This window comes from Nyctibius grandis, chromosome 10 (assembly GCF_013368605.1).
Source record: "Nyctibius grandis isolate bNycGra1 chromosome 10, bNycGra1.pri, whole genome shotgun sequence".
NCBI classification, from domain to species: domain Eukaryota; kingdom Metazoa; phylum Chordata; class Aves; order Nyctibiiformes; family Nyctibiidae; genus Nyctibius; species Nyctibius grandis.
Window position 1 is genome coordinate 13,313,543 of NC_090667.1, and position 20,588 is coordinate 13,334,130.

At 49.1% G+C, this 20,588-nt stretch overlaps 1 pseudogene; it reads left to right on the forward strand.

Moving 5' to 3' along the window:
- The window catches only part of LOC137668056 (DNA-binding protein RFX7-like), a 112,266-nt pseudogene that overhangs the window by 10,892 nt on the left and 80,786 nt on the right, over positions 1-20,588 (forward strand).

Below are 20,588 nucleotides of genomic sequence, written 5' to 3' on the forward strand. Positions count from 1 at the left end.
AAGGGCAAGTGTAGAGTCCTGCATCTGGGCAAGAACAACCCCATGTACCAGTATAAGTTGGGGACAGAGCTGTTGGAGAGCAGCGTAGGGGAAAGGGACCTGGGGGTCCTAGTGGACAGCAGGATGGCCCTGAGCCAGCAATGTGCCCTTGTGGCCAAGAAGGCCAGTGGCATCCTGGGGTGGATTAGAAGGGGTGTGGTTAGCAGGTCGAGAGAGGTTCTCCTCCCCCTCTACTCTGCCCTGCTGAGGCCGCATCTGGAATATTGTGTCCAGTTCTGGGCCCCTCAGTTCAAGGAGGACAGGGAACTGCTAGAGAGAGTCCAGCACAGAGCCACGAAGATGATGAAGCGGGTGGAACATCTCCCTTCTGAGGAGAGGCTGAGGGAGCTGGGTCTCTTGAGCTTGGAGAAGAGGAGACTGAGGGGGGACCTCATTGATGTTTATAAATATGTAAAGGGCAAGTGTCATGAGGATGGAGCCAGGCTCTTCTCAGTGACATCCCTGACAGGACAAGGGGCAACGGGTGCAAGCTGGAACACGGGAGGTTCCGCATAAATAGGAGGAAAAACTTCTTTCTGGTGAGGGTGCCCGAACCCTGGCACAGGCTGCCCAGAAAGGGGGTGGAGTCTCCTTCTCTGGAGACATTCAAAACCCGCCTGGACGCGTCCCTGTGTGACATGGTCTGGGTGATCGTGCTCCGGCAGGGGTTGGACTGGATGATCCTTCGAGGTCCCTTCCAATCCCTGACATTGTGTGATTCGGTGATTCTGTAACTGGGATCATACTGGGAGTGACTGGGACCACACCCGCGGCAACTGGGATATATTGGGAGTGACTGGGATGACACTTGGGGTAAGTGGGAACATACTGGGAGTGACTGGGACCATGCTGGTGGTAACTGGGATATACTGGGAGTGACTGGGACCATGCTTGGGACTACTGGGATCATACTGGAAGGGACTGGGACCATCTGGGTGCAATTGGGATCATACTGGGAGTGACTGGGACCATGCTGGGGACAACTGGGATATACTGGGAGTCACTGGAACCAAACTAATAGCAACTGTGATCATACTGGGAGCAACAGGAACCATGCTGGGGGCAACTGGGATATACTGGGAGTGACTGGAACCACACTCGGGGCAAAAGGGATCATAGTGGCGGTGACTGGGAGCACAATTCGGGTAACTGGGATCATACTGGGAGTGACTGGGACCACACTTGGTGTAACTGTGATCATATTGGGAGCGACTGGGACCACACTTGGGGTAACTGGGATCATATTGGGAGTGACTGGAACCACACTTGGGGCAACTGGGAACATACTGGATGTGACTGGGACCATGCTGGGGGCAACTGAGATCATAATTGGAGTGACTGGGACCACACTCGGGGCAACTGGGCTATACTGGGAATGAGTGGAACCACACATGGGGCAACTGTGATCTTACTGGGAGTGAGTGGAACCACACTGGAGGTAAATGGGATATACTGGGAGTGACTGGGACCACAATTGTGGTAAGTAGGAACATACTAGGAGAGACTGGGACCACGCTGTGTGCAACTGGGATATACTTGGAGTGACTGGGACCATGCCTGGGCCTACTGGAATCATACTTGGAGTGACTGGGACCACGCTTGGGGTAACTGGGATCATACTGGGAGTGTCTAGGACCACACTTGGGGCAACTGGGATTATACTGGGAGTGATTGGGACCACACTTGGGTAACTGGGAATATATTGGGAGTGACTGGACCCACGCTTGGCCAACTACGATCATACTGGGAGTGACCGGGACCATGCTGGGAGCAACTGGGATCATACTGGGAGTGACTGAGAACACACTTGGGGTAACTGGTGTCATACTGGGAGTGACTGGAACCACATTGGGGCAACTGGGATCATACTGGGACTGACTGGAACCACACTCGGGGCAACTGGGATATACTGGAAGCGACTGGGACCACACTTCGGGCAACTGGGATCATACTAGGAGTGACTGGGACCACACATGGAGCAACTGGGATCATACTGGGAGTGATTGGGACCACACAAATGGCAAGTGGGATCATACTGGGAGTGACTGGGATGACCCTTGGGGTAAGTGGGATCATACTGGGAGTGACTGTGAGTGACTGGGACCACACTTGGGGTAACTGGATCATACCGGGAGTGACTAGGACCACACTTGGGGCAACTGGGATCATACTGGGAATGAGTGGAACCACACATGGGGCAACTGTGATCTTACTGGGAGTGAGTGGAACCACACTGGAGGTAAATGGGATATACTGGGAGTGACTGGGACCACAATTGTGGCAAGTAGGAACATACTAGGAGAGACTGGGACCACGTTGTGTGCAACTGGGATATACTTGGAGTGACTGGGACCATGCCTGGGCCTACTGGAATCATACTGGGAGTGACTGGGACCACGCTTGGGGTAACTGGGATCATACTGGGAGTGATTGGGACCACACTTGGGTAACTGGGATCATACTGGGAGTGATTGGGACCACATATATGGCAAGTGGGATCATACTAGGAGTGACTGGGATGACACTTGGGGTAAGTGGGATCATACTGGGATCATACCGGGAGTGACTACGACCACACTTGGGGCAACTGGGATCATACTGGGACTGAGTGGAACCACACTTGGGGCAAATGGGATATACTGGGAGTGACTGGGACCACACATGTGGCAAGAGGGAACATACTGGGCGTGACTGGGACCACACTTGGGGCAACTGTGATCATACTGTGAGTGACTGAGACCACACTTGCGGTAACTGATATCATACTGGGAGTGACTGGGACCACACTTGGGGTAAATGTAATCATACTGGGAGTGACTGGGACCACACATGTGGCAAGAGGGAACATACTGGGAATGAGTGGAACCACACTTGGGGCAACTGGGAACATGCTGGGAGTGACTGGAACCACACTGGAGGTAACTGGGATATACTGGAGTGACTGGGACCACAATTGTGGCAAGTGGGAACATGCTGGGAGAGACTGGGACCACGCTGGGTGCAACTGGGATATACTGGCAGTGACTGGGACTGTGCTTGGGCCTACTGGGATCATAGTGGGAGTGACTGGGACCACACTTGTGGTAAATGGTGTCATACTGGGAGTGATTGGGACCACACTTGGGGTAACTGGGATCATACTGGGAGTGACTAGGACCACACTTGAGGTAAGTGGGATAGTACTGGGACTGACTGGAACCACACTCGGGGCAACTGGGATATACTAGAAGAGACTGGGACCACACTGGGAGTGCTTGAAAACACACTCGGGGCAACTGGGATATACTGGGAGTGACTGGGACCACGCTGGGTGCAACTAGGATCATACTGGGAGTGACTGGGACCACGCATGGGGCAAATGGGATCATACTGGGAGTGACTGGAACCACACTTGGGTTAACTGGGATATACTGGGAGTGACTGGGACCACACTTGTGTGTCCTGCTTTGGCCTAAACCAGGCCAATCCTCCTTTCAGTGATTTTTCCTTTCAGCTCGGTCTCCTCTCAGTAACTGCACTTTCTGAGACTAACTGCATGTTCTGCAGACAGTGTCTGCTTCCAGGGCTGATAACGCTGGAAGTTTGTAGTTATCTCTGAGGCACCGGTAGGGATGTTGAGCAGAAAGGCTCTGGCTGTACTTAGTCTTAGAGAAACCAAGGTCACTGCTGAATTCCTCCCTGATTCCGACTGAAGAGCTGCAGGGGGGTCGCACGTACAGGGAGGAATGGACAGGGCAAGTGACCCAAAATTGACCAGCGAAGGTATTCCACCCCATACACGTCATTCTCGGTATAAAGCGGGGGGAATCACGAGGGTCTCGCTCTCTTTCTGCTATGGCCGGTGTCCAAGGAGGTCTCCGACTGTTTTCCTGCTGCCCCCGATCCCGATCTGTGCATCCCTGAATCCAGCTCTCGACCGTCGCTGGGCCCAGCCTGGGCCTTCCCGGAGCCTGCCCTGTAGTGCCGGTGGGGACGTTGCCGACATCGGGGGAGCTCGATCTTGGTTTTGTGTATATATTTGTATATATTTGATTATTTCCATTATTATATTCTTTTTCATTATTATTGTTTATTAAAACTATTTTAACTTTCCAACCCGTAAGCCTCTCTCCCTTTTGCCTTTCCCTTTCCCTTTGGGGCGTGAGGGGGAATAACAGAGAGCATCTGCCACAGGTTTAATAGCCTGCCCAGCTTTAAACCGTGAGAGATTTATTGGCGCCCAACGTGGGGCACGAAAGAAGCTCCGACAGGTTGCTCTGATAAGTCGAATCCCAGCTCCGGTGGGAGGAGACCCGGAGAGCTCAGTCAGGAGAGTATCAGATTTCTTCCTTTGAGGTTTATGAGGGGTTGGAAATTAAAACAAATAGCTAAGATGATAAGGTCATTTGCGAACCTTGTGTTACCTTTTTTCTTTTTAAAGCTTGTTTTACAGTTAAGACAGTTAAGTGTAATCATACCTTACTTGCCGTATGCGCTCTGTGTGTGTGTGCTTACATGTGGTTTAACAGGGCGTGCTGGTCGAAATGTGTCGTTTCGGTACGGGTTGTGATACTGATTTATGTCGTCATAGACTGGGCAGTTATTATTCCGATTTCTTATCTCTATGATACAACGACGGGCAGCTTTAATCACGAATCGGTAGCTGCGCACTCCAGGCGTCTTTTAACTGATTTTGATAGTATCTGTTCCTTTTTTGCCAAGCTGATTCCTGCAAAATTCGAACAGGGCGTGCTTTTATTTGTGTGTGTCCTGTGTGTCCTGAATGTGTTTCTGGTGTGGTATATGATTAGATGTCAGTGCAGCCACAGCGGTAGGTATCATGCTGCTCCTGTAACCAGGAGAACACACCGAAAGAAATCAGCTCGTAAAGTGAAGGATGATGACTCAGAGCCTTCTAAGGCAGAGCCATCATATGACCCAGGTGAGGGCCCTTCTCAGGCAGAGTTAGGGCCTGACACAGATGGGGCTTTCCTTGATCGTCTTTTTAAAGCAGACCCATCACACAAGAAAGATCCTTCTAAAGCAGGACAATCACAGGAGGACTCGGACTCAGACGTAGAGATAACCTACCACTCCTTATCCCTGAAGGAACTGCGGAGTATAAGGAAAGACTTTACTCGTTATGACCGTGAGCCAATTATTAGCTGGTTGCTCCGATGCTGGGATAATGGGGCGGATAGCATAGAATTGGATGGAAGAGAAGCCAGGCATTTGGGATCCCTGTCCAGAGATGGTGGTATTGATAAGATGCTTCCAAGAAGGTCGAACAGTATCAGTCTCTGGAGGCGACTCTTGTCAGCTGTAAAGAGCAGGTATCCCTATAAAGATGATGTTATGAGCCATCGAAGCAAATGGACCACTATAGAAAAAGGTATTAACTACCTTAGAGAACTGGCTGTGCAAGAGATCATTTATAGACACCCACGGGACATTGTAGATCCTGTAGATCCTGATGAAGTGGAATGCAACCGATACATGTTCCGGAAGGTTGTGAGGAGTGCTCCACCGACACATACCCATACATTGTCAATATTAGTCTGGGGAGAAGATGCTATGGAACGACCTAGTGCGGGCGAAATGGCTAACTGTATGCGACTGTATGAAGATAGTATTTCTTCCCCACTGCAGGCCCGTGTCTCGGCTGTGGGAAAAGTGACTTCTAAGGAAAACAAGGACTCATTTAAACAACTGTCAGACAAACTGTCCAGGATCGAGGATCAACTTAAATCTCTACCTACACAGGCCCGCGTTGCAGCCTTCAGGAGGAAACGCCCTCCTACTGGACCAGCTCAAAGGAAACAGAACACGTCACGAGGTATCCTGTGGTTTACCCTGCGTGATTATGGGGAGGACATGAGCAGACGGCATGGACAACCTACCAGTACCCTACAGGCACGAGTACGTGAGTTGCAAGCTAACAGAAATACCAGAGAGAATTTTCCTAGGAGGATGTCTGCTCCAGTTACCAATGAGCAGGACTCCAGTCACGGTAGATGGGCCTCAGGTCCCTATTTCCCAAATATGAATAGGGGAAATGAAGGTCCAATCCCCGTGAGCTGCACGAATCCAGTCTTTAATTAGAGGGGCCCTGCCTCCAGCCAGGTGGAGGAGAGGGACAACCGAGTTTATTGGACTGTGTGGATTCGATGGCCTGGCACATCAAAACCACAAAGGTATCGAGCCCTGGTAGACACTGGTGCACAGTGCACGCTAATGCCATCGGATCATAAAGGGGCAGAATCTATCAGTATTTCAGGACTAACAGGAGGATCTCAAGAGTTATCTGTATTGGAGGCCGAAGTGAGCCTAACTGAAAATGAATGGAAAAAGCACCCCACTGTGACTGGCCCAGATGCTCCGTGCATCCTTGGCATAGACTACCTCAAGAGAGGGTATTTCAAGGACCCAAAAGGGCATAGATGGTCACCCCAAGTGTGGTCTCAGTCACTGCCAGTATGATCCCAGTAGGCCCAAGTGTGGTCCCAGTCACTCCCATTATATCCCAGTTGCACCCAGCCACTCCCAGTATGATCCCACTAGGCCAAAGCGTGGTCCTAGTCACTCCTATTATGATCCCTGTTACCCTAAGTGTGGTCCCAGTCATTCCCAGTATATCCCATTTACCCGAAGTGTTGTCCCAGTCACTCCCAATGTATCCCAGTTGCCTCGTGTGGTCCTAGTCGCTGCGAGTACCTCCCCGTCGCTCCCAGCATAGTTCCAGTTGCTCCCAGTATGATCACAGTTGCCACAAGTGTGGTCCCAGTGACTCCCAGTATGATCCCAGTTGCTCCCAGCGTGGTCCCCGTCACTCTCAGTATATCCCCATTGCCCCAAGTGTCGTTCCAGTCATTCCCACTATGATCCTAATTGCACCCAGCATGGTCCCAGTCACTCCCAGTATGATCCCACTAGGCCAAAGCGTGGTCCTAGTCACTCCCATTATGATCCCTGTTACCATAAGTGTAGTTCCAGTCACTCCCAGTATGACACCAGTTACCCCAAGTGTGGAACCAGTCACTCCCAGTATGATCCCAGTTACCCCAAGTATGGTCCCAGTCACTCCCAGTATGATCCCAGTTGCCCCAAGTGTGGTCCCAGTCACTCCCAGTATGACACAAGTTGCCCCAAGTATGGTCCCAGACACTCCTAGTATGATCCCAGTTACCTCAAGTGTGGTCTCAGTCACTCCCAGTATGATCCCAGTAGGCCCAAGCATAGTCCCTGTCACTCCCAGTATATCCCAGTTACACCCAGCGTGGTCCCAGTCACTCCCAGTATGTTCCCACTTGCCCCAAGCATGGTCCCATTCACTCCCAGTATATGCCACTTACCTCCAGTGTGGTTCCAGTCACTCCCAGTATGTTCCCTGTTGCCTCAAGTGTGCTTCCACTCACTCCCACTATGCTCCCAGTTACCCCAAGTGTGGTCCCAGTCACTCCCAGTATGATTACAGTTACCCCAAGTGTGGTCCCAGTCACTCCCAGTATGATTCCAGTTGCCCCAAGGGTGGTCCCTGTCACTCCCAGTATGTTCCCACTTGCCACATGTGTGGTCCCGGTCACTCCAAGTATATCCCATTTACCCCAAGTGTTGTCCCAGTCACTCCCAATGTATCCCAGTTGCCTCGTGTGGTCCTAGTCGCTGCGAGTACCTCCCCGTCGCTCCCAGCATGGTTCCAGTTGCTCCCAGTATTATCACAGTTGCCACAAGTGTGGTCCCAGTGACTCCCAGTATGATCCCAGTTGCTCCCAGCGTGGTCCCCGTCACTCCCAGTATATCCCAATACCACAAGTGTGGTTCCAGTCACTCCCACTATGATCCTAATTGCACCCAGCATGGTCCCAGTCACTCCCAGTAGGTTCCAAGTTACCCCAAGTGTGGTCCCAGTCACTCTCACTATGATCCCAGTTTCCCCAAGTGTCCTCCCAGTCACTCCCAGTATGATACCAGTAGGCCCAAGCGTGGTCCCAGTCACTCCCAGTATGATCCCTGTTAACCTAAGTGTGGTTCCCGTCACTCCCAATATGACACCAGTTACCACAAGTGTGGTCCCAATCACTCCCAGTATGATCCCAGTTTGCCATGTGTAGTTCCACTCACTCCTAGTATAGCCCAGTTGCCCCAAGTGCGGTTCCAGTCACTCCCAGTATGACACCAGTTACCCCAAGAGTGGTCCCAGTCACTCCCAGTATGATCCCAGTTGCCCCAAGTGTGGTCCCAATCACTCCCAGTATGATCCCAGTTTGCCATGTGTGGTCCCAGTCACTCACAGTATGATACCAGTAGGCCCAAGCATGGTCCCAGTCACTCCCAGTATGATCCCAGTTGCCCCAAGTGTGGTCCCAGTCCTTCCCAGTATGATCCCAGTTGCCCCAAGTGTGGTCCCAGTCACTCCCAGTATGATCCCAGTTGCCCCAAGTGTGGTCCCAGTCACTCCCAGTATGGTCCCAGTAACTCGCAATATGATCCCAGTTACCCCAAGTGTGTTCCCGGTCACTCCCAGTATGATCCCAGTAGGCCCAAGCGTGGTCCCAGTTACTCCAAGTATGATCCCTGTTACGCCAAGTGTGGTTCAATCAGTCCCAGTATGACACCAGTTACTACAGGTCTGGTCCCAGTCACTCCCAGTATGATCCCAGTTAACCCAAGTATGGTCCCAGTCACTCCCAGTATGACACCAGTTACCCCAAGTGTGTTCCCAGTCACTCCCAGCATGATCACAGTTGCCCCGAGTGTGGTCCCAGTCACTCCCACTATAATCCCAGTTCCCTCAAGTGTGGTCCCAGTCATTACCAGTATGACACCAGTTACCCCAAGTGTGTTCCCAGTCACTCCCAGTATGATCACAGTTACTCAAGTGTGGTCCTACTACTCCCAGTATGATCCCAGTTACCCCAAATGTGTTCCCGGTCACTCCCAGTATGATCCCGGTAGGCCCAAGCATGGTCCCAGTCACTCCCTGTATGATCCCAGATGCCCCAATTGTGGTCCCATTCACTCCCAGTATGATCCCAGTTGCCCCCAGCGTGGTCGCAGTCACTGCCAGTATACACGACTTATCATCAGCATTGTCCCAGTCACTCCCAGTATGATCCCACTTTCCCCAAGTGTCATCCCAGTCACTCCCAGTATGATCCTAGTAGGCCCAAGCGTGGTCCCAGTCACTCCCACTATGATCCCTGTTACGCCAAGTGTGGTTCAATCAGTCCCAGTATGACACCAGTTACTACAGGTCTGGTCCCAGTCACTCCCAGCATGATCACAGTTGCCCTGAATGTGGTCCCAGTCACTCCCACTATAATCCCAGTTCCCTCAAGTGTGGTCCCAGTCACTACCAGTATGACACCAGTTACCCCAAGTGTGTTCCCAGTCACTCCCAGTATGATCACAGTTACTCAAGTGTGGTCTTACTACTCCCAGTATGATCCCAGTTACCCCAAGTGTGTTCCCGGTCACTCTCAGTATGATCACAGTTGCCCTAAGTGTGGTCCTACTACTCTCAGTATGTTCCCAGTTGCCCCAAGTGTGGTCCCAGTCACTCCCAGTATGATCCCAGTTGCCCCAAGTGTGGTCCCAGTCACTCCCAGTATGGTCCCAGTCACTCCCGGTATGATCCCCGTTCCCCAAGTGTGGTCCCAGTCTCTTCCAGTATATCCCACTTGCCCTGACTGTGGTTCCAGTCAGTCCCAGTATGATCCCAGTTGCCCCAAAGTGGTTCCAGTCACTCCCAGTATGATCCCAGTTACCCCAAGTGTGGTTCCACTCACTCCCAGTATGATCCCAGTTACCGAAGTGTGGTCCCAGTCACTCCCAGTATGATCCCACTTACCCCAAGTGTCATCGCAGTCACTCCCAGTATGATCCCACTTGCCATATATGTGGTCCCAGTCACTCCCAGTATGATCCCAGTTTCCCCAATGTGGTTCCAGTCGTTCCCAGTATCACACCAGTTACCCCAAGCGTGGTCCCAGTCACTCCCAGTATGATCCCAGTAGGCCCAAGCATGTTCCCAGTCAGTCCCAGTATATCCCAGTTGCACCCAGCGTGGTCCCAGTCTCTCCCAGTATGTTCCCACCTGACACAATTGTGGTCCCAGTCACTCCCAGTATATCCCAGTTACCTCCAGTGTGGTTCCACTCACTCCCACTATGATCCCAGTTGCCCCATGTGTGGTTCCACTCACTCCCAGTACATACCAGTTGCCCTGAGTGTGGTTTCAGTCGCTACCAGTATGATCCCAGTTACCCCAAGTGTGGTCCCAGTCACTCCCAGTATGATCCCAGTTACCACAAGTGTGGTCCCAGTCACTGCCAGTATGATCCCAGTTGCCCGAAGTGTGTTCCCAGTCACTACCAGTATGATCTTATTTGCCACAAGTGTGGTCCCAGTCTTTCCCAGTATATCTCAGCTGCACGCAGCGTGGTCCCAGTCACTCCCAGTATGTTCCCACTTGCCAGAACTGTGGTCCCAGTCACACCCAGTAGGATCTCAGTTGCCCCCAGCGTGGTCCCGGTCACTCCTAGTATATCCCAGTTGCCCCGAGTGTCATTCCAGTCACTCCCAGTATGATCCCAGTTACCCCAAGTGTGGTCCCAGTCACTTCCAGTATATCCCACTTACCAGCAGCATGGTTCCAATCCCTCCCACTATGTTCCCACTTGCCACAACTGTGGTCCCAGTCACGCCGAGTCACTCCCAGTATATCGCAGTTGCACCCAACGTGGTCCTAGTCACTCCCAGTATAGCCCAGTTGCCCTGAGTGTGGTTCCAGTCACTCCCAGTATGATCCCAGTTGCACCCAGCTTGGTACCAGTCACTCCCAGTATGATCCCAGTTACCGCAAGTGTGGTCCCAGTCACTCCCAGTATATCCCAGTTACCCCAAATGTGGTCCCTGTCTCTGCCAGTATGATCCCAGTTGCCCCAAGTTTGGTCCCAGTCACTCACAGTATGATTCCTTTTGCCACAAGTGTGGTCCCAATCACTCCCATTAGGATCCCAGTGTTAAAGAAAATGGGCAGAGTCCGGGTCTCTAGGTTTGCTGGTTTTATTAAACAACTCAGAGTTGGACCACCACCGCAGTGAATGGTACCTGACTCAAATTCACTATCGGTTTATATAGAAATTAATAATCAATTACATCATAAACATTTCATAAGCTTCTGTTAAGAATCCACTAACTATTTCAATTCTTCTTTCTTCCTTCGTCAAGAGTCCACAAAAGTCCATTCTTTTCCATTGGTTAGCTGATCTTTATGTTCTGGTTCCGCTCCGACTCCGATCGACACCCCGTCCTCGATGTTCTTGCTGTGATCGGCGTCCCGTCCTGATCCAGGTTGACCAGAGTCCGGTTCCCACCACCAGTGTCTCCTAAACATTCAACCTTAAAAACAACTGAAGTTATATTTAAAACCTTAGCTATACTAATTTTTATTTCTAAGTGTCCTATATTTCTTTTAAGGTAAAGAAAAGGTTAACCATACATCCCCTTTACTAAAATTATCAGAAGGTAATACTTCTAGGCCTACTCCTGTTTAGCTACTCATTAAGCTTTGATTGATGATTTGTTCAGTCCTAGGTCAGGATTACACAAGGAGCTTTGAGAACAATATTCATGGATTGTGAAAGCCCACCTGTGTTTATTCAGATAGACTTATATTAATTATTCTATTCTTCATTCTATTTCACCCCTATTGATCCTTGTCTCCCTAACTCATAAGAACTTTTACATTAATTATGGGAAAATTTCTATAACAATTCCCTCCTTTTGTTTTTATTGCATCCCTGCAATTATTTGTATCTCCATGATGACCCTATTCTTGAAGCAAAGGAATAAAAACATCTCATACAGCAATGTCCTAACACTAGTATAATCACAATGATATTATATAAACAAGACAATTACAATCAGCTTCTTTATCCATAAAGCTAAGTCTGGGAACCAAGATGTGAGCCAAGAGAGGGTTTCAGTAGAACCTCACGAGGTGTCGTCTTTTTCTATTTTTTGCATCATAGAACTCACTTCCCAAATTTTGTGCACATCTGTGAGCAGTTTCCAGATCGGTCTGTGTACGTACAGCAACTGATACTTAAAACTGTACACACTCCTCCTTGTGAGGTTAATATCACATCTAGAGCCATTCTGTTTTGAATTGTAATTTTAGAGAGTTTTGTAATTTCTTTTTGCAACATCAGAAATCCACGCATTGAGGCATTGGCTAATTTTTCTATCATCTCCCCAGATATATTTATTATCGTTTTTTCCAAATTGATAAATAATTCCTCTGGGCTCAATCTTTGGATAGCTAGATGTAAAAATGAGTTCCCCAGTCTTTGTCTGAATTGCTATAAAGAAGCCTGCAGATCGTCAAGAACAATTATTATAAAGCACACGAGAGGCATTGGTATTGGAATCTTGGTAACGAATAGCAAATCTTACACAAGGTGAAACAGCAACATTTATAGATGGAAAAAAAAAGGAACAAACTAAAATATTTCATCTTTCCTCAGGTTCCTTGTGGACATGAGAATGATGGATCCAGGTTTCTTTTCCTGCAACTTTGACAGCATAAAAAAGAAGTTAAAAGTACAACATAGGGTCCTTTCCATTTTGGTTCAAATCTATTTTTCCTCTTAAAGCTTTTTATCAATATTTTGTTTCCTGGTTGAATGTTATGTACTTGTATCTCAGGAGATCCACCTCGATACCAATAGGCATGCTTTCGCATTTCAAAGACAGAATTTTGCAAGTACAGTATATATTGTGTTACTCGTTCATCTCCATCCAATAAACTTTTTTTTGCTGGCAAATAAGTGCCTGGAACAGCCAAAACTCGCCCAAACAATATTTCTGCTGGCGATAACCCAACAGGTTGTCTGGGTGTGTTCCGAATGTCCCATAGAACCAAATTCAAAGCCTCTGGCCATTTCAATCCTGTTGTTTTACACACTTTAACAGTCTTTTCCTTTATGGTCCTATTCATTCTCTCTACCTGTCCAGAGGACTCAGGGTGATAGGGTGTATGTAAGTTCCCTGTGACTCCTAAAGCATTATAAACTTGGAACAGAATCGCTGCTGAAAAATGAGCTCCTCTATCCGAATCAATTATTTCAGGAACTCCATATCGGGGTATTAATTCTTTCAACAGCGCTTTCACTACAGTTTTTGAATCATTCTTTCTTGCTGGGAAGGCTTCTACCCATCCTGATAATTGATCTATAACCACTAACAAGTATGAATATCCCATTGCTTTTGGCATCTCAGCATAATCAATTTGCAATCTTTGAAAAGGAAACACCGTGGGCGGTCTTTTACCTTGATGTGGCTGAATCCTAGGGGTAGCCTACTGTCGGCAAAGTTTACAGCTTTCAGTAATCCTTTTGACCGCGGAGTAGACTCCGGGTGCAGCCCACAGCCGTTGAATTCTCAGTGCAAGTCCCTCAGGTCCCCCATGGCATTTTTCATGGAACCACCGAACAAGAGGTAGTAAATACCTTTTTGGGAGTAGGGGCTAGTTGCCCAGTGTCCATTGTCCATCCCGTTGTTCTGCTCCAAGTCGTCTCCAAAATTTCATTTCTTCCTCTGGAAGAGCCTCATACATCTCCTCTGCACTTGGAAGCCTGTCAAGTTTCTCTGCTACACACCCAGCTGCCATAATAAGGTGAATTTGTTTGGCTGCAGCTTCCGCAGCTTGATCAGCCAAGCGATTTCCTCGCGACAGTGCATCTTGGTGGTTTGTGTGAGCTTTTATATAAATTACTGCTATTTGTGCAGGTAACTGTATAGCTTCTGAAAGTTCACATACCTCCTTCCCGTGTGTAGTGTTTTTTCCAGCTGAAGTCAAAAATCCTCTTTCTTTCCACAGGTTACCTGTAGCATGACAAACTCCAAAAGTGCATTTCGAGCACGTGTAAATATCAGCTCTTTGACCTTTTGCCAACTTTGCAGCCCCAGTAAGCGCTATGATTTCCGCACCTTGTGCCCCCACAGCACTAGGAAGAGGGTTAGCTTTTAACACAGTTTTTTCTGTTGTTACTGCAAAGCCAGTATACCTTTTTCCTTCTTCGTAAAAAGACGAGCCGTCCGTCAAAAGGTTGATGTCTGGGTCACTCAGGGGTTGGTCTTGAAGATCATTACGTGGCTTACTGGATACTGCTAACACCTGGGTACAGTCATGTTGATCGTTTTCCCCTTCGGTCGGCAAAGGTATTGAAGTGGCTGGATTCAAAGTACTGCATCTTTGAAGTGTGATGTTGTCAGCCAAAAGTAAAACCCGTTCATATCTATGTGCCCATTGTGGTGAAAGTGATTTTTCTGCATATTGCTTCAATAATATTTCAACTTCATGGGGTACGCCTACAGTTAGGGGATGTCCCAGCACTATTGATCTACATTTTTTCTACCATTTCTGCTGCTGCAGCTACTGATTTTATACAAAATGGTGTTCCTTGTATAGCCGGATCGAATGGAGCAGAAAAATATGCTACTGGTCTTTCATGTGGTCCTAAAGTTTGGACTAAAACTCCTCTAGCATTTCCCTTTCGCTCATCACAATATAATTTGAAAGGTTTACTATAATCTGATAAACCTAAAGCCGGTGCTTGCATCAAAGCACCTTTCAGAGTTGTAAAAGCTTTTTGCCTCTCCGGACCCCATTTGATTGGTTAAATTGGGTATCCAAGTGCGAAAAAATCCCACTTGTCTTAAAAACCCACAAATTTGTTTCTTTGTTACAGGCCTAGGTATTTCTTGGATTATCTTAATTTGCTCAGGATCTATTTCTCTTGTACCTGGGTTTAATATAAATCCAAGGTACTTCACTTTTTGTTGGTAGAACTGCAGTTTTGATGGAGATGCTCGGAGACCTTTTACAACCAATTTATTACACAAATACCGAGTGACTGTAACACAATCCTTCCTTGAACGACATGCTAACAATAACTCATCTACATATTGTATCAATTCAGACTTACACGGAAAAAACAGATCAGCCAAATTCCCTTTCAAAATTTGGGAGAATATAGTTGGTGAACTTGTAAATCCCTGGGGTAACCGAGTCCAGGTTAACTGTTTCCCTTGCCAAGTGAAGGCAAATATGTGCTGGCTTTCCTCAGCCACAGCTATGCTAAAGAAAGCTCCAGTCAAATCCAATACAGTGTAAAATTTTTCCCAAATCGGTATTTGAGTAACAATCAAATTTGGATCAGGTACTACTGGATGGGGAACAATTACAAATTACAAATACAAATCTATATTCTGGATCCCCATCTTTGTAACTTTGACATTCTTTTAAAATCCCCTTTTCCAAAAATGATTTTATTTGTTTTCCAATACTTGGGATAGCTTCTGCCACAATTGGGTATTGCCTAATAGACGGGGGAGTCCCTCCTTTTGTTTTAATCACTGCAGGTTCTGCAGATTTTAACAGTCCAATATCATCTCCGGAGAGACTCCATAATTTTTAAGGTACATTCTTTAACTCTTTTGGGATTTTAAGCTCACCTTCTTGAATTTCTACAGTTTGCATTCCCATTATGATCAATCAAATTTCTTTGGGAGTTAAATCTATGCATGTTTCCAATTCCTGTAATAAATCTCTCCCAAATAGTGAAATAGGAGAAGTTGGCAAAATAACAAATCAACCTCATATCAAACGATCATCAAAAACAATAGGAAGGGGAAGAGAAAGCGGTAACTTCTCTTCACCCAAAATCCCAGTAACCTTTACAAATTCATCAGATAACTGTGACACATGAAAATTTAACAATGATAAAGTTGCACCAGTATCTATTAAGAACTTAACAGGAATGTCATTTACCTTAGCTGTGATAAGTCCCTCGTTATCTACCTTAATCCCAGAGTCCCGATCCATAAATTTCTCAGCGAGAATGTGGACGTCCCGGTCTTTCCGCTCCGTCTCTCCCACCATTGTTGGAAGATGGTATCAGAGGACAATACCGAACAATATGCCCTACATTATGACAGTAAAAGCATTCAAGATCATTAGTTCGAGAGGGAACGAATCTTTGTCTTCCTCGGTCTCCCCTTCCACAACCTTGTGAAAAACCTCTTCCCCTGCCACGCTGGTAATTCTGAGCAGTTGCGGTGCAGAAAGGTTGATCTCTCTCTCTCTTGCTCCTTTCTCTCTTTTCTTTGATCTTGTTTCTTTTGCTCTTCACTTCTCCCATCATATACAAAGGTGGCAATATCAAGAATCTTTGTGAGGCTTTTGCCTTGCCACCCTGGCATATGTTTCTTGAAATATTTATTAATATCAGGTGCAGCTTGATCCACAAATACACTGATTGCAAGGGGTTCCTGAAAATTGTCCCTTGTCATTCCTCCATATTTCAGGAGAGTAGCTTTTAACCGACTCCAGTAATCACTGGGATGTTCATCAGGTTTTTGCCTACATTCCATTACCTTTGTCCAATTAGTAATTTTTTTTTTTTTTCGCCAGCTTGCCGAACAGCCTCCACCAGTTGCTGTAAGGCTTCTCGTTGGAGTCTGGCGCCATCCTCAGTGGCCAAATTCCAATTTGGGTTTTGATCGGGCCAGGGCTGTAGCCCTTGAGTTTGACCTCTTTGTGCAATTTCCCGATCCTTTTGTAAGGTTTTTTCCCTCTCTTCTGCTGTAAAGAGCTCTCTCATGAGGGTCTTTACATCATTCCAATTTGGAGAATACTCAGTAAAAATGCCAGATAGCATCTCAGCACATTTTTCAGCATCCTCTCTGATGCGTGGCATTTTTGATTGCCAGTTTACTAAATCTCCTTGTTTCCAAGGTTCATGTCTCACAACAGCTTGGACTGGTGGAACCTCTGGCGGAGCTCCAGGTCCAGCTCTAGGGTTTGGGATGTATTCCAACCTCATGGGATACATGCCAAACCCCTTGTCAGTGAAAGGATTCGATTTCTCCAGCACAGGCGCTGAAGGAATGGAAGGTTTCACTTGTTTAGGCTCTTTTTTGCCTTTCTTTGCATTTGCCCAATAGTACCAAATATACCAAAAATCAAGATCTTTACTCCCTTCATCCTCGAGGATTACCCTTAAGAATCTCAACTTATGCGCATCAAAGGTCCCTTTAAAGGGTCAGATGTCTCTAGGTCCTCCACCTCGGACCCTAGTTAAAAATGGCCATTCTTCTTGACACAACAAAATCAATCTCCTTTTTCCTACATGTCCCGGTCAACGGGATTCTATTCCAATTCTCCAAAACCTCAGCAAGGGGCGTCCCCCTTTCAATGCTGGGTCCAATTCCCATTTTACCTTTTCCTTAATTTCCCGGGTTACCTTTGTTTCAAAAATTCCTCAGCAATTTTAAACACACAGGCTCCTGGTGTCTGAGTATACCCACTCCCAAGACCACCAGGTGAACTCACCCTCGTTGCCGGCAATTAGGCGTTGGAGACGGGAATGCTCAGAGAATCGGAGCAGTGTCCTAGAGTCCCATCTGGGGTGCCAAATTCTGTTAAAGAAAATGGGCAGAGTCCGGGTCTCTAGGTTTGCTGGTTTTATTAAACAACTCAGAGTTGGACCACCACCGCAGTGAATGGTACCTGACTCAAATTCACTATCGGTTTATATAGAAATTAATAATCAATTACATCATAAACATTTCATAAGCTTCTGTTAATAATCCACTAACTATTTCAATTCTTCTTTCTTCCTTCATCAAGAGTCCACAAAAGTCCATTCTTTTCCATTGGTTAGCTGATCTTTATGTTCTGGTTCTGCTCCGACTCCGATCGACACCCCGTCCTCGATGTTCTTGCTGTGATCGGCGTCCCGTCCTGATCCAGGTTGACCAGAGTCCGGTTCCCACCACCAGTGTCTCCTAAACATTCAACCTTAAAAACAACTGAAGTTATATTTAAAACCTTAGCTATACTAATTTTTATTTCTAAGTGTCCTATATTTCTTTTAAGGTGAAGAAAAGGTTAACCATACATCCCCTTTACTAAAATTATCAGAAGGTAATACTTCTAGGCCTACTCCTGTTTAGCTACTCATTAAGCTTTGATTGATGATTTGTTCAGTCCTAGGTCAGGATTACACAAGGAGCTTTGAGAACAATATTCATGGATTGTGAAAGCCCACCTGTGTTTATTCAGATAGACTTATATTAATTATTCTATTCTTCATTCTATTTAACCCCTATTGATCCTTGTCTCCCTAACTTATAAGAACTTTTACATTAATTATGGGAAAATTTCTATAACACCCAGTTACCTTAAGTGTGGTCCCAGTCACTCCCAGTATATCCCATATCCCCAAGTGTTGTCCCAGTCACTCCCAGTGTATCCCAGTTGCCTCGTGTGGTCCTAGTCACTGCGAGTACCTCCCCGTCGCTCCCAGCATGGTTCCAGTTGCTCCCAGTATGATCACAGTTGCCACAAGTGTGGTCCCAGTCACTCCCAGTATATCCCATTTACCCCAAGTGTGGTCCCAGTCACTCCCAATGTATTCCAGTTGCCTTGTGTGGTCCTAGTCGCTGCGAGTACCTCCCCGTCGCTCCCAGCATGGTTCCAGTTGCTCCCAGTATGATCACAGTTGCCACAAGTGTGGTCCCCGTCACTCCCAGTATATCTCAGTACCCCAAGTGTGGTTCCAGTCACTCCCACTATGATCCTAATTGCACCCAGCATGGTCCCAGTCACTCCCAGTAGGTTCCAAGTTACCCCAAGTGTGGTCCCAGTCACTCCCAGTATGATCCCAGTTTCCCCAAGCATGGTCCCAGTCACTCCCATTATATCACTGTTGCACCCAGCATGGTCCCAGTCACTCCCAGTATATCCCAGTTACATCAATGTGTTTCCAGTCACTCCCAGTATGTTCCCAGTTACCCCAAGTGTGGTCCCAATTGGGGCTGGCTGCCCACCTGCAGGACACAGAAGTATGTTATGGGGGGGGCATTTGGGGGGGACTCCTCCACTTCCCCCCCCGTGACAAGAGGAGCCTCGTGCTGTCCCGGCCCGGGACTGGGGGGACCCCACTTAATATAGGGGGTTTTGTGGCGATTCCCCTTGATTTAGGGCATTTGGGGGGCAAAGTTGTTTTTTTGAGGGGCAAAGTTGGCTACTTGAGGGCCAACGTTGAGTTTTTGAGGGCCAAAGTTGGGTTTTTGAGGGGCTAAGTTGGGTTTTCGAGGGGCAAAGTTGTTTTTTTGGGGGTCAAAGTTGCATTTTTGGGGGCCAAAGTGGGGTTTTTGGGCTCCCGCCCCCATGGGGGTGAGGTTGCGGCTGGGGCTCCCCCAACCTCCTGAGCCCCCCCAAAACCTGGACACTCCCCACACACACACTGCGATGGGGTGGGGAGGGCAGGATTTGGGAGGGGGGTTTGGGGGGGGGCCTCCTAAGGAATGGGGCTGGGAGGGGCTCCCAGTTTGGGGGGGGGCTCATGCAAGGAGGGGGGTGTCCCAGTTTGGGGGGAGGGTCCCAGTTTGGGGGGTGCTGGACCGGGGGGTTCATGCAGGGTACGGGGGGGGCAAGATGTGGGGGCAAAAGCGAGGGCTGCGATTGGTTGAGGCTCGGCCAATCCGCGTGCGGCGCTCAGCGGTTTAAAGGTGCCCGGGGCAGAGCGCGGTGGCGGCGGTTTGTCCGGTTGCTGCGGGCGCGGCTACGGGTGGCGACACGGAGACGGCCGGTGGCCCCGACCAGGACCCCGACCGGGACCCTGACTGGGACCCCGACTCCGGCCCCGCCGCCCCGGCCCGACCCGGCGTCTCAGTGGCCACAGCAGGTACGTTATAACCAGGGGAGTTATACCGGGGGTGGGGTGGGGTGGGGTTACCGGGGCGCCCGTTCCCCGGTAAATCACACCCCCCCTGTCTCCCCAGCAGCGCCCCGGGGGGGTGAGTGACAGGGGACACCCCCCGCCGCGTCCCCTACTGCCCCTCAACGACCCCCGTGTCCCCAGCCCCCCCCATGTCGCCAGGGTCCCCCCTGCCATGTCTCCCGTGTCCCCGTGGTGTCCCCAGCTCCCCCCTCGGTGTCCCCCAGGCCCTCCCTTGCCGTGTCCCCATGTCCCAACTGCCCCCGTGGTGTCCCCAACAACCCCTCGTGTCCCCTGGGCCCCCCTCCTGTGTCCCAAACCAGCCCCCCATGTCCCCTGGGTTCCCGTCCCATGTCCCCAACACCCCCTGCAGTGTCCCCAACCACCCGCCCATGTCCCCAGCTGCCCCTGTCATTCCCCTAATACCCTCATAGTGTCCCAGGCACCCTCCCCATGTCCCCCTGGGCCCCCCTCCCCATGTTCCCAACCCCCCTCTCCATGTCCCCCCTACAGGTGCCCTGCCCGCCTCCAAACGCCCACCTGGGGACCTCAGGGGCCAAGCGGCCGACCCGCAGGCGCAGCTCGGGGGGCACCAGGAGCGGGTACGCATGCTTGAGGCTGAAAACCGCGACCTCCAGCACCAGTTGGAGACCCTGCGGGTGGAGCAAGAGGCCATCGAGAGCCTCCTCGCCCGGCGCCTGCAGTGAGTGTGTGTGCCCCCCCCCCCCCCACCCAAATATCGGGGTGCCCCCAAAAAGTGGGGTTTAACCCCCTGCC